Genomic DNA, 15,733 nt, shown 5'->3' with positions numbered 1-15,733 from the left:
AAGGAAGGAAGGAGGGAAGGAAAAGAAAAGGAAAGGAAGGAAGGGAAGGAAAGGAGGGAGGGAGGGAGGGAGGGAAAGGAAAGGAAGAACCTTTGAGCCTGAGGGAATAGCATGTTCAAAAGATCTGGGAGTGGGGAGGTGGCATGAGATGAAGTTTGAGGTAGACAGCAGTCTCATGCAGGGTGTGTGGTGTCATAATAGAGTTTCATTATAGTGCTTAATCCATTTAAAAAGCCATTGAATATTTGAAGTAGAGGAACGACAGCATCTAACTAAAGTTTTAAAAGATTACTCTGGCTACTATGTGGATACAATATTAGAAATGAGAGTTAGAATGGAATGGAAAGAGCACTAAGAAGACTTGCAGTATTGGATCCCTTTCCAATCCTAATTGCTTTGAATGCACTTGATCCTCTTAGGATATGGAGCAAGGAAATCAAGAAAAGCTGTAAGCTAATAGAGTTGCCAGTAGCAGCAACCAGTTCACTTGGGAATAATTCCACAGTCTTGTAGTCCTGTATTGATGGCTATAGGTAGGTGAAGTGATAGGGATATGATATGGATACACAGCACCTAGGTATGTACACAGACTCTAAATACATCAGCTGGAGATAAGAAGGTCTCCTCTACATAAGAATTTCTCAAACTTGCAGTGAGCCGAGATTTTGCCACTGCACTCTAGCCTGGGCAACAACAGAGCGAGACTCCATCTCAAAAAAAAAAAAAAAAAAAAAAAAAAAAAAATTCTCAGGCTTTCAGGCTTAATATAGTTCATTTTATGTATAGCCCAAGTCAATCTCCTCACTATCTTGTCCTTTGCTCACTGCACAAATTCATCCTGAACCAATCCTTTCTTACCCTCCCAGAAGAGCCAGTTAGATCATGTTCTATGCAGCCAGTAAGTATTATTCATTTCATTTCCATGCACCTATTTTTTAATTAAAATATTATTCATGTGGGGGTGGAGTGCTATAATTCTGCCTTTACAGTTCAATTTCAGCTGGGCCTTCTGCTCCTCAGTGTTTCATTCCAGCTGTGTTTTTGGCTCATCTCACTCCTGCAGTTACAAGAATGTAAACACTCTGCAGCCTTATCCTCCTTATCTCAGATATTTCTCTCCATGTCCCCCATGAATTCATTGGTTCAACATTTTATTTCCATGAACTAAATCTAATACATTTTCTTTCTTCAATTATTTCCTTCTTAATCTGTTCAACTAACTACAGTGATCCATTCCATCCACTAAAATGTTGGTACTTGCTAAGGTTTTATTCTGGGTTCTATTTTTTTTTTATTCTGTATATTCTCTTAGTCACATGTAACTGAAGAATTTCCAAGTTAATATCTGTAGCCTAGATTTCTTTTCCTAAGATTATTACTCATATTTTCAACTATTAAGTAGCTCGCCTTGTGTGGAAAACAACTACTTCCACCGACCCACTCCCCAGCCTAACATCCCAGGCTCCCATGTTTTCTAACGTCGTAGGGTGCAACATCATTCTTTCAGTTGTCTAAACCAAACACCTCAGAGATATTCAGGATTGTTTCCCCTTCCTTTCCCTTTTTGAGCATTAGAAATTGTACCCCTTAATTATCTGTCGAGTCTCTTTTGTCCTTTCAATCCTCATTGCCACTTTTTTTAGCTAGGTTCTTCTTGTTTCTTTCCTGGACTACTACTGCATATTTACCCTTGAAAACTGTCAAAAGAGAGTGGATTTTCAAAAAGATGTATCTAATTATGTCATTCTCCTGACTAAAATAACTGAATGGCTCCTCATTTCCCCCATGATAAAATTCAAACTCTTTAGCATGATATTCAAGGATTTTTGTAATCTGACTCCTTTGCCTGCGTCTCTGTCATCTCTTTCCTGTTTCTTCCACTCAGGTCCCTACAGCAAGTTGAATGCCCTCAAAATCCCCTGGGCATTTTCACAATCTAAATCGTATTGACGGTGTAGTAACTGACTTTCTTTTCTATCTACTGGTTTTTTTTTTTCTTGAGGGTCGCAACTCTGTATCTTTCAGCTCTACCCCTGAACTTAGTAGAATTAGCAATTTTTGTTAAGTGAGTAAGTGGGCAATAAAGCATGACAAACATTGCCAGCCTTGTATGTGCTTTGGACCTGAAGTGGGTTGGTTTGAATCCCTCCATTTCTTCTTACTAAATGTCTCATCTGAACTTTAGTTTCCTCTTCTGTAAAATCAGTATTGTTACTTTAAGTAAAATGTTCCCTCTTAAACCTTTCTTTTGACAAGAGGTATATAGAACTTAAAAACTGATTTATCTAACATTCAAATGTACCTGAAGTTCTCAAATATCAAATTCTTTCTTATAAAGCAGAAGTTCCTTTTTCTAAGTATTGAAACTTAGTTTGACACGTGATTACGGAAATTATCATTCGAACGTAATTGGTTGTAATGTTATAACATGTATTTAGTAATATATAATAATGGAAAAGGATGGATGTCATCTGACTCATCAACTAAAATTATAATTTTAAGGACTGGATTTCAAAAAACCAAGCAAATGTAAATTATGTATTATAAATATCATTAATGAAGATATTTCTAAGACACTAACCAATCAAGATTGATATAAAAATTACTAAAAACAGTGTTTACAAGTATTCATAGAATGCAAAGGAAGCTATTAGGGTATTCTGCCTCATGACTAGTATATCATATTTAGTACCTTAAAGGAAATAAAAGTATTTCTGAAGACAGGTGGAAAGTGTTAAATCTAAGCAGTAATTTAAACTATGTAAAGTTTCTCAAGAAAGTCCTCACCCAGAAAACAATCTATTTTATTATTGGAGAGTTCTTTCTTTTTCACATGAGCAGATGAGCTTACTAATTTTTCTAGTAAGATAAATATGATACTGATGTTATGGACTTCTTTTTGCAAAGATTATTTCTTTACCAAATTTAATTTGTGACTTATCTTGCAGTTATAAGACATTCCTAACATGTGACTGTTAAAGTCTTAGAGATGGTAATATGGTTTCTTTATTATGTTTCATTATTTTTCATGTAACAAAATAGAACACAGAGTTTATTTTAAAATGTGAAAAGTTACACCAATGAAATTCATTTTTTAGTGTCAAAAATAAGGAAGTAATTAGAGTGCTTGTATAATAAGTAAGTCACTATTATGAGCAATGCCAAAGAATATATTGAACTGTTTTTTTCTTGCTTTTATTTGGAAATGAGGTACATGCTAAAAAACCAAAACAAAACAAAACAAAAACCTCAAGCAATCCCAGAGGACAGTCTTCTTTAGTTTGTACCCAGAGAAAACCACCAATGACTATGGTGGGAAGAACTCCTTGTGGTTGGAAAACAGATGAACAAGTTGCTGAAATTCTCATTTATGTATTAAGCCAGTTCAGTCAGTTGGAGAGTTATATGAAGGATTTCTGTTGTTCAACTATCTGCTAACTGCCACATTGAATTGAAAAAAAAAGAAGAAGAAGAAAGAGAAAATCTTCCCTCTGCTGTCTTCTCCAATCAATGGACAAATGTAAATATCTGAATAGAGAATATACCTTCTAGTTTGATACTTTAACAATATAGCAAACTGTCTTTGGCAAAGATTATTTCTGACTCATTCAACCTGATTTACAGGCATTTGTAACTTTCATTGTATCTAGTTTTTGTCAGGGTCTATATGAGAAAAATAATACCAAATAGAGAAAATTCTTTTATATCTTTCATTGAAACAGTGGTTAAAAACAATGTCTACTATGTTGTTCAATGTGCTTTATATAAAGACCCATTTGATAAATTCCTCTCAAAATCGAAGAAATGCCTTTTTTCTTCTTTCCCTCTTGCTAGAATTGAGAACTAATTCAGTTTTTCCTGCTGAACTTTGCGTATATAGTATTTTATGCTCAATTATAGTAGTTTTCTTTAGACTATCTTTTTCCTGTCTTTTCCCCACCCCCATTCTATTAATTATTTTTAATGAATGAGTCTTGCAAACCCACATTTTAGATAGCTCTTAGCCGTTGAGTTCCTCCTAGGCTCAGTGGAGGGCTCGTGTCCTTTAAAAAAAAAATCTGCCCCGCTTTAGCAGAGTGTCACACTTTCTTCCTCCTCCCGGGTATGGGGCACCTTACTGCAGCTCAGAGAAAACAGAGTAAATCTTGCCTGTCTTCTGGATCTCTGTAGTTCCTCTCATTTTTCTATGGTTTGAATAATTTCATGATTTTACTGAATCTGTGACTTTATTAATTATTGCCTCAAACCTTTTTAAATTTATTTGAAACCACTAGTAATTTATTTTATTTTAGTTCAAATGGAAAAAAAAGATCAGAAACTAAAACCATAATTAGAGTCTTTATTCTTTAAAAATACTTTCTAAACACCAATCCTGTTGCCTTCCCAGCTGTGAACATAGTTAATTAGCAAGATCTTGAGGGAATCTGAAGGCTGAGATCCCAAAGGCTTCATACATTTTTTTCAAATAATTATTTACCAACCTAGTACCTCTCCCTTTTAAATTAAGTTATTATATTATATATTTGGGAGTTTAAAAGGTTAAATTATTTTGATTGCCAGTATGCTGCCAAATATTGGGTTAAATTTAAGTATTTCCAAAAACTATGCTCTCAAATGTGCAATTGCACGTTTGAAAGTGACTGGTAATTTCATCAATGCCAGATGATTATCATTCCTCTTTCTGAAAAGACATTTTTGATAGAAAGTTATTTTTTTCTTTCTTATTACTAAATGTCAAAGAGTTTTGTTTAGCAATGTCATTTAATTCTTAGAACTTTTTCCAAGTCATGTGCCAAAAAACACATAGAGATATATTACGGAATCTTATTTTGAATTGATGTACCAACTGACAACTAGATTATATTCTCTTTCAAAGTTGTTGAAAGCAAAGAATTAGAAGTCACTTCAATTGCAAAAAGATTTGTTACCCCATCATCATAATCATCACTTTTTCAATTTCTGAAACCTATCTCCAAAAGTCTTTACCAAGATTTTTTAAATGGTCCAATATCTGTTATTTTTTCACTTAAAGTCATTAAAGTCATTTAATCTGAGATATTCATAAAGGGTTGGGAAAATTAAAATGTTAATTTTGATACATTTCCACAGTATAAACTTTTTCAATATAAAATGTGTGTATCTTGCACTTTTGTCATAAACTTGAAGTTACAGATTTGGTTCATTGACGTAGTGGAAAATACTTGCCATGTAACCTCATTGGCCCAAACAGTCCTCTTTATCAAATCTTACAGGTGAATTAGACTTACTTTCTGCCAGAAAAATTCTGACTTCATTTTTCAATCAAAATTTTTTAATTTTTTTTTTTTTTTTTTTTTTTTTTTTTTTTTTTTTTTTTTGTGAGATAGGGTCTGGTTCTGTCGCCTGGGCTGGAGTTCAGTGGTGCATTCTCAGTGCACTGCAGTCTCTGCCTCCTGAGTTCAAGTGATTCTCATGCCTCAGCGTCCCAAGAAGCTGGGGTTATAGGCCCCTGCCACCACACCCAGCTTTTTTATTTTATTTTATTTTATTTATTTTATTTTTTTTTTGATAGAGATGGAGTTTTGCCACGTTGGCCAGGTTGGTCTTGGATTCCTGGCCTTGGGGGATCTGCCTGCCTTGGCCTCCCAAAGTGCTGGGATTACAGGTGTGAGCTACTGCCCCCAGCCTCTTTTTATTTTTATTTTTTGGCAGAGTTTTGCTCATGTTGCCCCAGCTGAAGTGCAATGGCACAATCTCACAACCTCTGTCTCCCAGGTTCAAGTGATTCTCCTGCCTCAGCCTCCCAAGTAGCTAGAATCACAGGCATGCGCTACCACACCCGGCTAATTTTGTATTTTTAGTAGAGATGGGGTTTCACCATGTTTCCCAGGCTGATCTTGAACTCCTGACCTCAGGCGATTCACCTGCCTCAGGCTCCCAAAGTGTTGGGATTACAGGCATGAGCCATCATGCTCAGCCCCGGCCCTTTTTTTAAATATTATAAACACCACTGAGAAATAATTTATAGAACACAGTTTACATGATTAATAAAAATCATAATGTCAAGATTAAAATGATGCAGATATAATTAGATTGATTTATCTATTTAAAAATAAAATATAAAACAAGGTAATTGTTTCTCATTTGTTAATTTGTAATAAAGCAGTGTAATATGTAGCAGAAACTACAAGTTATTTATGAACTAGAAAGTATGAAACAGTTCCAAGTATTATATTACTTGGAAGTATGTATGTATGCATATATTAATTTCTGGTGTTGGGCATTTAGAAATAACATACACAATTCAATTGATGTAATCCATCACATAAACAGAAACAATGACAAAAACCACATGATTATTTCAATAGATGCAGAAAAGGCCTTTGATAAAATGCAACATCCCTTCATGTTAAAAACTCTCAACAAACTAGGTGTTGATGGAACATATCTCAAAATAATAACAACCATTTATGACAAACCCACAGCCAATATCATACTGAATGCACAAAATCTGGAAGCATTCCCTTTGAAAACTGGCACGAGACAAGGATGCCCTCTCTAACCACTCCTATTCAACATAGTATTGGAAGTTCTGGCCAGGGCAATCAGGTAAGAGGAAAAAATAAAAGGTATTCAAATAAGAAGAGAGGAAGTCAAACTGTCTCTTTTTGCAGATGACATGATCCTATATCTAGAAAACCCCAAGGTCTCAGCCCAAAAGCTCCTTAAGCTGATAAGCAACTGCAGCAAAGTCTCAGGATACCAAATAAGTATGCAAAAATCACAAGCATTCCCATACACCAAAAATAGACAAGAGAAGAGCCAAACATGAATGAACTCCCATTCACAATCGCTACAAAGAGAATAAAATACCTAGGAATACAGCTAACAAGGGATGTGAAGGACCTCTTTAAGGAGAACTACAAACCATTGCTCAAGGAAATAAGAGAGGACACAAACAAATGGATAAACATTCCATTCTCATGGATAGGAAGAATCGATATTGTGAAAATGGCCACACTGCCCGAAGTAATTTATAGATTCAGTGCTATTCCCAGCAAACTACCATTGACCTCCTTCACAGAATTAGAAAAAGCTACTTTAAATTTCATATGGAATCAAAGAAGACCCCATATAGCCAAGACAATCCTAAGCAGAAAGAATGAAGCTGGAGGCATCATGCTACCTGACTTCAAACTATACTACAAGGCTACGGTAACAAAAACAGCATGGTACTTGTACCAAAACAGACACGTAGACCAATGGAACAGAATAGAGACCTCAGAGATAAGACCACACATCTCTAACTATCTTTGATAAACCTGACAAAAACAAGCAATGGGGAAAGGAATTCCTATTTAATAAATGGTGCTGGGAAAACTGGGTACCCATATGCAGAAGACTGAAACTGGACCCCTTCCTTACACCTTACACAAAAGTCATCTCAAGATGGCTGAAATACTTAAATGTAAAACCCAAAACCATAAAAACTCTAGAAGAAAATCTAGGTAATACCGTTCAGGACCTAGGCATGTGCAAAGATTTTATGATGAAATTGCCAAAAGCAATTGCAACATTGCTAAAATTGACAAATGGGATCTACTTAAACTAAAGAACTTCTGCACAGCAAAAGAAACTGTCATCAGAATGAACAGGCAACCTGCAGAATGGAAGAAAATTTGTGCAACCTACCCGTCTGACAAAGGTCTAATATCTGGAGTTTACAAGAAACGTAAATTTACAAGAAAAAAGCAATCCCATCAAAAGCTGGGCAAAGGACATGAACAGACACTTCTCAAAGGAAGACATTTATGTGGCCAACAAACATATGAAAAAGCTCAACATCACTGATTGGTAGAGAAATGCAAATCAAAACCACAATGAGAAACCATCTCACACCTGTCAGAATGGTGATTATTAAAAAGTCAAGAAATAAGAGATGCTGGTGAGGCTGTGGAGAAATAGGAATGCTTTTACATTGTTGGTGGGAATGTAAATTAGTTCAACCATTATGGAAGACAGTGTGGCAATTCCTCCAAGACCTAGAACCAGAAGTATCATTTGACCTAGCAATCCCTTTACTGGGTATATACCTAAAGGAATATAAATCATTCTGTTATAAAGATACATGCACACGTATGTTTATTGCAGCTCTATTCACAATAGCAAAGACATGGAACTAACTCAAATGGTCATCAGTGATAGACTGGATAAAGAAAATGTGGTACATATTACACCATGGAATACTATACAGCCATAAAAAGGAATGAGATCATGGCCTTTGCAGGGACATGGATGAAGCTGGAAGCCATCATCCTCAACAAACTAACACAGGAACAGAAAACGAAACACCGCATGTTCTCACTTATAAGTAGGAGTTGAACAATGAGAACACATGGACACAGGAGGGGGACAACACACACCAGGGCATGTCAGGGGCGTGAGGGGAAGGAGATCAGTACAAATAGCTAGTGCATGCAAGGCTTAATACCTACATGACAGGTTGATAGGTGCAGCAAGCCACCATGGCGCACATTTACCTGTGTAACAAACCTGCATGTTCTGTACACATGTATCGCAGATCCTAAAGTAAAATAAAATTTAAATAAAAATAAGTTTAACAAATTAATTTTGTTAAATATAATGATCAACCTTTCTACATATTTAATGAAAGATAAAAATACACATTGCTGGCTGGGTGCAGTGGCTCGTGCCCGTAATCCCAGCGCTTTTGGAGGCCGAGGCGGGTGGAGTTCGAAACCAGCCTGGCCAACAGGTGAAACTCCATCTCTACTAAAAATACAAAATTAGCTGTCTTGTTGTTGCCAACCTGTAGTCCCAGCTACTGGGGAGGCTGAGGCAGGAGAATTGCTTAAACCTGGAAGGTAGAGGTTGCAGTGAGCTGAGATCGCACCACTGCCCTCCAGCCTGGGCGACGGAGTGAGACTCTGTCAGAAGGAAAAAAAAAAGAATACATGTTGCTAAAAATGCTTGGTTTGGTGGTCAGTCAATAATTTGACCTTTGCAGAAAGATACAGGAAATATAAAACGTTTGATAAAATAAATTAATATGAGGGTTATTTAATAGGAATAAATGCTTCAATTTAATAAAGTGTTATATATCTAATTGAATGATGGACGTTTTATTTGAATGAAAATAACATGAAATTTTTATCTGCAGATTTTAGCCAGTATATCTAGGAATATTTAATAGTTTTGGAAAATAGTCTATTTATGTTAAAATAATCAGTATCACTAAACATTTACTTATTTCAGCTGTTTGAATATTACTTTCTTTCCGGTGGACATACCATAACCATTGTGAATAGCAGGAAAGGTATGGTTTTTGTCAAATATGTGAGAGAAAAAGCCATTTTCAACATATGGTTCTTTTGCCTTACTTTCATGAGTGTCTCCCTCAACAGTGAAGCCATCTGCCACTGGTCTACTCTACATTGTCTGAATTCAGAGTTAAAATACCCTCATTCTAGTGTCAGAGTTTACCTGTAACAGGAATATGTGAAAGACCAGATAAAGCACACATTAGCAGGCCTTACCTGGTCATGTAAGTTACTTCACCAAATCCAGTAAAATCCCAAAGGTTTTTACACCTCGGGACAATGCTGATAGTAACTTGAGATAGGTAATTTGGTGTCTTTCTTTTGTAAGATAGAAAAAAGTTCAGTATTAAAGCAGCTAGGGAATGGAGAATCTACATGCGTGGATCAATCTTGGAGAACTACACTAGGTCTTGGCAGATCAAATTTAGGAAAGAGAGATATGAAAGGTAAATATCTAGAAATTGATTACTTTAAAACTGTTGATGCTTTTGTTGTCCTAGGAAAGTCTCTCAAACCATACCCCAGTCAGTCTTTGGATTCCAAGAGCAAATTTTTGATGAGAGAGGAAGTGGGAGCTGATAGTTCTTAAGAATTGGTTGGAAACTGGCACAGTATTACTCCTATCATATTTTATCGGTCAAAGTAGTTACAGAGGCCATCTGAAATCAAGGAGAAGACATCGAAACCACTTCTCTATGGGAGAAGTGTCAAAGGATTTGTGATCATCTTTAATATGCCTCTGCTACTATTTGCTAGACACTGTGTTAGGTCCCTGGAGTAAAATAATGAATACAATAGACATAATGGTTTGTTGCATGAAGCATATGGTCTAACAGAGGAGACAAACGAGTGATTATAATATTGTGTGATAAACACCATGATAAGAGAATATAGGGTGCTATGGAATCATACAGGAGGGGCCCCTAAACCAGAGAGAACTGGAATTCAGGCACAGCTCCCCAAAGGAAGTACCCTGAGAACTCTATTGTGAACCAAGTCTTATTGATATGATAATAATATAGCTATACCTTTTGAAAACATATTTCTCACTCGTGCTAGACTTGAAGGAAATTAGTGACAGATTTTCAGTAATAGTATAACTTTGAATTTGTGCAGAGATTATCTAGATCTGAGGGAAAATGGGCATTATTTTGTTTATAAAGAATAGAATTGGAGGGATCATTTTCTCAGTACCCAGCAGTAGCAACCTCCCCTGGAAAATTATTTGGAAAAATGGCCTCATATCAGAAGAATTTGCTTGAACTATATTTGGCAGTTTACCAAGTCTGTCCATATGGCTTATATTTTTCTATTGATAAATGTTCTTTTCTCTGAAAAGGAAAAACCTGGCAACAAGGCCTGTGAACAAACAACGGTTTTTCTGTTTAAGGTTTATATAGGCCTATTCCTACAGTTTTCAGCATATGCATGTGAGTCTCTGTCAGTTTTCTAAAACATTAGAAAAGGAAATGAGACCGGTTGGTTGAATGGTTTGATCAGTTCGTTTTGGGTTTAGATACACTAATCTGCAAGAACGTAGACTTCAAATGTAAAGTTCAGCAAAAGGAAAGACTTCTGGATAAAGGCTGAGTCAAGGCTGTAGGATTTGCTTTAGTAGCAGTTTGAAAGGAACTTGAAAATAAAACTTAACTAAGAAGCTCTTGCTTTTCAAGAATGCTGTTTATCAGAGAAACAATAAAATTATTAGAATAAATTATTAATGAAATTATTAGAAAGTTTATAGCAATGAAAATATGATTAATGAAAGTTGTATTAATGATAGAGATTACCTAAAGATTTGGGACATGAGATCTTGAGCCAGCGTAGGTAAATTTCATGTAAACATTGGGTCAAATCTTAATGGTCTAAGTAAAGTGTTATATGTTTAGAAGTAATTGAATTCTACTGTATCCTCTTTTTCTTCATTGCTGTTTTTTGTGCTTTATGCCTTTGACTTCTTACATAAAAGCATGGTGTTACTCTGGTGCACTTCCATCATAGAGTGTCTCTCCTATTTCCGCTCTTGCATCCCATTGCATAGTCAGTTTATATTGGCCCTAGATATAACTGTCATTCCCTAGACATTAAGTAATGGAAATATTTTTTCTTTGCATTGCCAATAAATGCTGGATAGGATGTATATATTTTCATTTAACAGTGAGAAGTGCTTTTTCCCCTTTACTTCATTGCTGTTATTTGTAATGTTTGGAAAGGAACCTGAGATACCAGTCTGGATGTGAGACTAAGTAATTATTCTATTTGATAGAATTCGCTAACTCAAACAGGATGAGTAAGATGAATACTTGGCAAGCCTTTGGTACTTATGCAGTTGCTTTTTATGCATAGGAGTTTATCATTCTATGGATATTTTTATGTTTTTCAATCCTCTTTTCAAATTATTTTCCTCTCTATAATGTCGTATTCAAGCAATTGTCATCTGTTCCATTAAATATTACGGTGTCTTTGCCACCCTGTTTACTGAAAGGGAGTTTAGATAAAGCAAGCAGGTTATCACATACGGCATTGAATACAGTGTAAGCAAAGTTGACTGTTTTTCCTGCAAAGTTATGTTGTAGAATTTATTATGCCTTTTCCTATCACCATATAGTATCTTGAAATAATTACAGTACAGACTGAGGAAGACAGGGATTTGTCAGCTACTTCATTTCTTTAACTTCCAATGTCACAGAAAAGTATGAACATATCTTCCTAACTTTATCCATTTTAGTATGTAACAGCCTTTACAAATTTTAGCCTGAATCACTTGTATTTTACCTAAGTTTTTATTTTTGATTGAGATATAGATTCTTAAACTCTTTGCAGTAATCCTATACATATTTAAGAACTATTATCTTTTTCTCATCATATCTTCTCTGCTGCTTCCTTTTAAAACCTTTCCTAAAGGATTTAAAACCTTTCCTAAAGGAACCTCTAAAGGGTTCTCTTTTAAAACATTGAATCATCTTTACTCTTCTTTTATGACCCTTTAAAAATTCTCTGTGACAGAAATGAAGCCCAGACCTCAGTTCTAAGTATGATCGCTCACTTTTCCATTTCCATCTTTCAAATAGTGTAATGCTTCCTGGGACAAATAGACTTTACTCTGAAAATATGTTCTTTTAAAATGCAATTGGAAGACAGATTTCACATACCCTCATTTATGAATGCATTGTCAATGAATTATGTGTATTGACTCAACTTGTGAAAATAAAAGTCAAGTAAGGCTCAGAAAAAAAAATTCTCTGTAATCAGTTTAAATCTTACAATACCAAAGTTAATTTGATTGAAAATATATAGAACTTTGATATAGTTGACTGTCAAGTTTTGAACTGAGAAAGAATATATTCCTTCCTCTCAAGTTGCTATAAAAAAAGCGTTATTAGGCTGGGCGCGGTGGCTCAAGCCTGTAATCCCAGCACTTTGGGAGGCCAAGACGGGCAGATCACGAGGTCAGGAGATCGAGACCATCCTGGCTAACACGGTGAAACCCCGTCTCTACTAAAATACAAAAAAAAACTAGCCAGGCGAGGTGGCGGGCGCCTGTACTCCCAGCTACTTGGGAGGCTGAGGCAGGAGAATGGCGTGAACCCGGGAGGCGGGGCTTGCAGTGAGCTGAGATCCGGCCACTGCACTCCAGCCTGGGCAACAGAGCCAGACTCCGTCTCAAAAAACAAAACAAACAAACAAACAAACAAACAAACAAAAAAGCGTTATTTTCTGTGGATTGGATTTCATTTCCTTCCTTCCTTCCTTCCTTCCTTCCTTCCTTCCTTCCTTCCTTCCTTCCTTCTGTTCTCCTCCAGAAGAACACAGCTCCTCGTCAGCAGTGGAACAAAACTGGACAGAGAATGTCTTTGACAGGTTGACAGAAGTAGGCTTCAGACGATTGGTAATAACAAACTTCTCTGAGCTAAAGGAGGATGTTTGAACCTATCGGAAAGAAGCTAAAAACCTTGAAAAAAGATTAGATGTATGGTTAACTAGAACAAACAGCATAAAGACCTTAAATGACCTGATGGAGCTGAGAACCATGGCACGAGAACTACATGACGCATGCACAAGCTTCAGTAGTCAATTCAATCAAATGGAAGAAAGGGTATCAGTAATTGAAGATCAAATGAATGAAATGCAGCAAGAAGAGAAGTTTAGAGAAAAAAGAGTAAGAAGAAATGAACAAAGTCTCCAAGAAATATGGGACTATATGAAAAGACCAAATCTACATCTGATTGGTGTAGCTAAAAGTGACGGAGAGAATGGAACCAACTTGGAAAACACTCTTCAGGATATTATCCAGGAGAACTTCCCCAACCTAGCAAGGCAGGCTGACATTCAAATTCTCAAGTCGTATTATATAAGAAATACATTTTGTAATACTATAGCTGCCATGGACAGTGATTTGTTTGATGGATCTGGGCAAAGTAAATTGAAAGCCTTCTGGAAAGTATTCACCAGTCTAGATGCCATTGAAAACTTTTGTGATTCATGGGAGGAGATCAGAATATCAACATTAACAGGAGTTTGGAAGAAGTTGATTTCAGCCCTCATAAGTGACTTTGAGGGATTCAAGACTTCAATGAAAGTCTTTGATTTCTGGAAACTACAGCCATCTATGTGTGCTATTTAAATCTGAACTAGCAATGCAATGCGTTGGTAATTCGGTCACAGAAGTGGCAAGAGTTGTATACAGCAATACCTGGATAGTCCTCTTGTATTGATCATATAGCTCCTCAGTGTTCTTCACCCTAGAATTTTTGCCATAGTGTTTCACTCACTTTTGAGCCAGCTAATGCCCCAGTCAGATCTGAACTATCTTTCTTTCTTCTTACCTTTATCCTTTCTGTTTCTCCTTGTTTACTTCTTTTTTGAAGGCAAATTCCTTCTTTACACAAAATTCCTGACTTCAAGAGTTGGTAATCTAGTAGGACAGACATATAAGAAACTGAAAAATTATATGACAATATGATAAATGTTATAGTAGAGAAAAACAGCAGGATTCTATGGGATTTCTGAGGGATTCCAAACTCAGATTGAGAATGTGGTCAGGAAATATTTCCAAGAGGAGCTAACACTTGAACTGCCTCTCAATTAGGAGCTAGCCTAGCAATGAAAAGGAGCTGGAGATATTGGACAGATGCCTAAATGAATCCTTAAAAGATCACTCGGAGTTGGAAACCAGATAGTTCTCAGGCTTGGTTGATCAAATGCCAAGAACAGGGTGGGAACCTTAATGGGAGATGAAGCCAAATGATCTGATATAGCAGAAGCTGAGACAAAGTGGACTTTGAAAATGAGTCCAAGGATTGGAGCAAAGCAAGGATTCCTTAGGCATTCACTGTTCATTAGAGTAAAAAAGAGAAGAGTTGAACATCAGAGCCTGGAGAATGCCAGCATTTAAGGGGTAAGCAGAAACAAAGAGACTGTGAGGAAGACTGAGGAGTAGTCAGAGACTGACAGTGTCAGAGTAAACTGGACTAGAGGACCGAGACACTGCCCCTTTATTTACTAATACTATAATGAAGGAAAGAATTGGGATACAAATGGAAGGAAGTTTATAGGTAGATAGCTAGAAGCTGAGTCTCTGTTTGTCTTTGGAGCAAATGAAAGTATACTAATCTAATGAGAGTATAGAGGGGTGGGAGTGAGGGACAGGGGAAATATGAAGTACCTCTTGTGAAGAATCTAAGTATAGCTAGTAAGGAACTCCTGGCCTCAAGTGATCCTCCCATTTTGCCCTCCCAAAGTGCTGGGCTTACAGGCACATGCCACTGCACCCAGCCAACAGTAAATAATTATAGCTTGTTTTTGTATACCTTGCACTAGTTATTCTGTGTTCCTTGGAGGTAACAGCAACAGTCAGGCTGCACCCCTTTCTGCATCATGCCCTTTCTTTCTCTCATTGAAAGGGCTGGGAACCCTGCATGAAATGTTGAAGACTGGGCAGGGTTAAGAACACCCACATAGGGCCAGGCGCAGTGGCTCATGCCTGTAATCCCAGCACTTTGGGAGGCCAAGGCAGGTGGATCACCTGAGCTCAGGAGTTCAAGGCCAGCCTGGCCAACTCCTGAAACCCTATCTCTACTAAAATTACAAAAAAATTAGCCACGCATTGTGGCGGAAGCCTATAATCCCAGCTACTCAGGAGGCTGAAGCAGGATAATTGGTTGAACCCGGGAGGTGGAGGTTGCAGTGAGCCGAGATCATGCCACTGCACTCCAGCCTGGGCAACAGAGCCAGACTCCGTCTCAAAAAACAAAACAAACAAACAAACAAACAAACAAACAAAAAAGCGTTATTTTCTGTGGATTGGATTTCATTTCCTTCCTTCCTTCCTTCCTTCCTTCCTTCCTTCCTTCCTTCCTTCCTTCCTTCCTTCTGTTCTCCTCCAGAAGAACACAGCTCCTCGTCAGCAGTGG

The 15,733-nt window shown here is 36.8% G+C and overlaps 1 protein-coding gene across 3 annotated transcripts in view; it reads left to right on the top strand.

Moving 5' to 3' along the window:
• ME1 (malic enzyme 1, NADP(+)-dependent, cytosolic) overlaps positions 1-15,733 on the top strand; it is a 226,114-nt gene that overhangs the window by 62,387 nt on the left and 147,994 nt on the right. The gene's annotated exons all lie outside the window — the stretch shown is intronic.

The sequence above is a fragment of the Mandrillus leucophaeus genome, unplaced genomic scaffold, assembly GCF_000951045.1.
Source record: "Mandrillus leucophaeus isolate KB7577 unplaced genomic scaffold, Mleu.le_1.0 Scaffold652, whole genome shotgun sequence".
Lineage (NCBI taxonomy): Eukaryota > Metazoa > Chordata > Mammalia > Primates > Cercopithecidae > Mandrillus > Mandrillus leucophaeus.
This window is presented reverse-complemented; position numbering and strand designations above follow the sequence as displayed.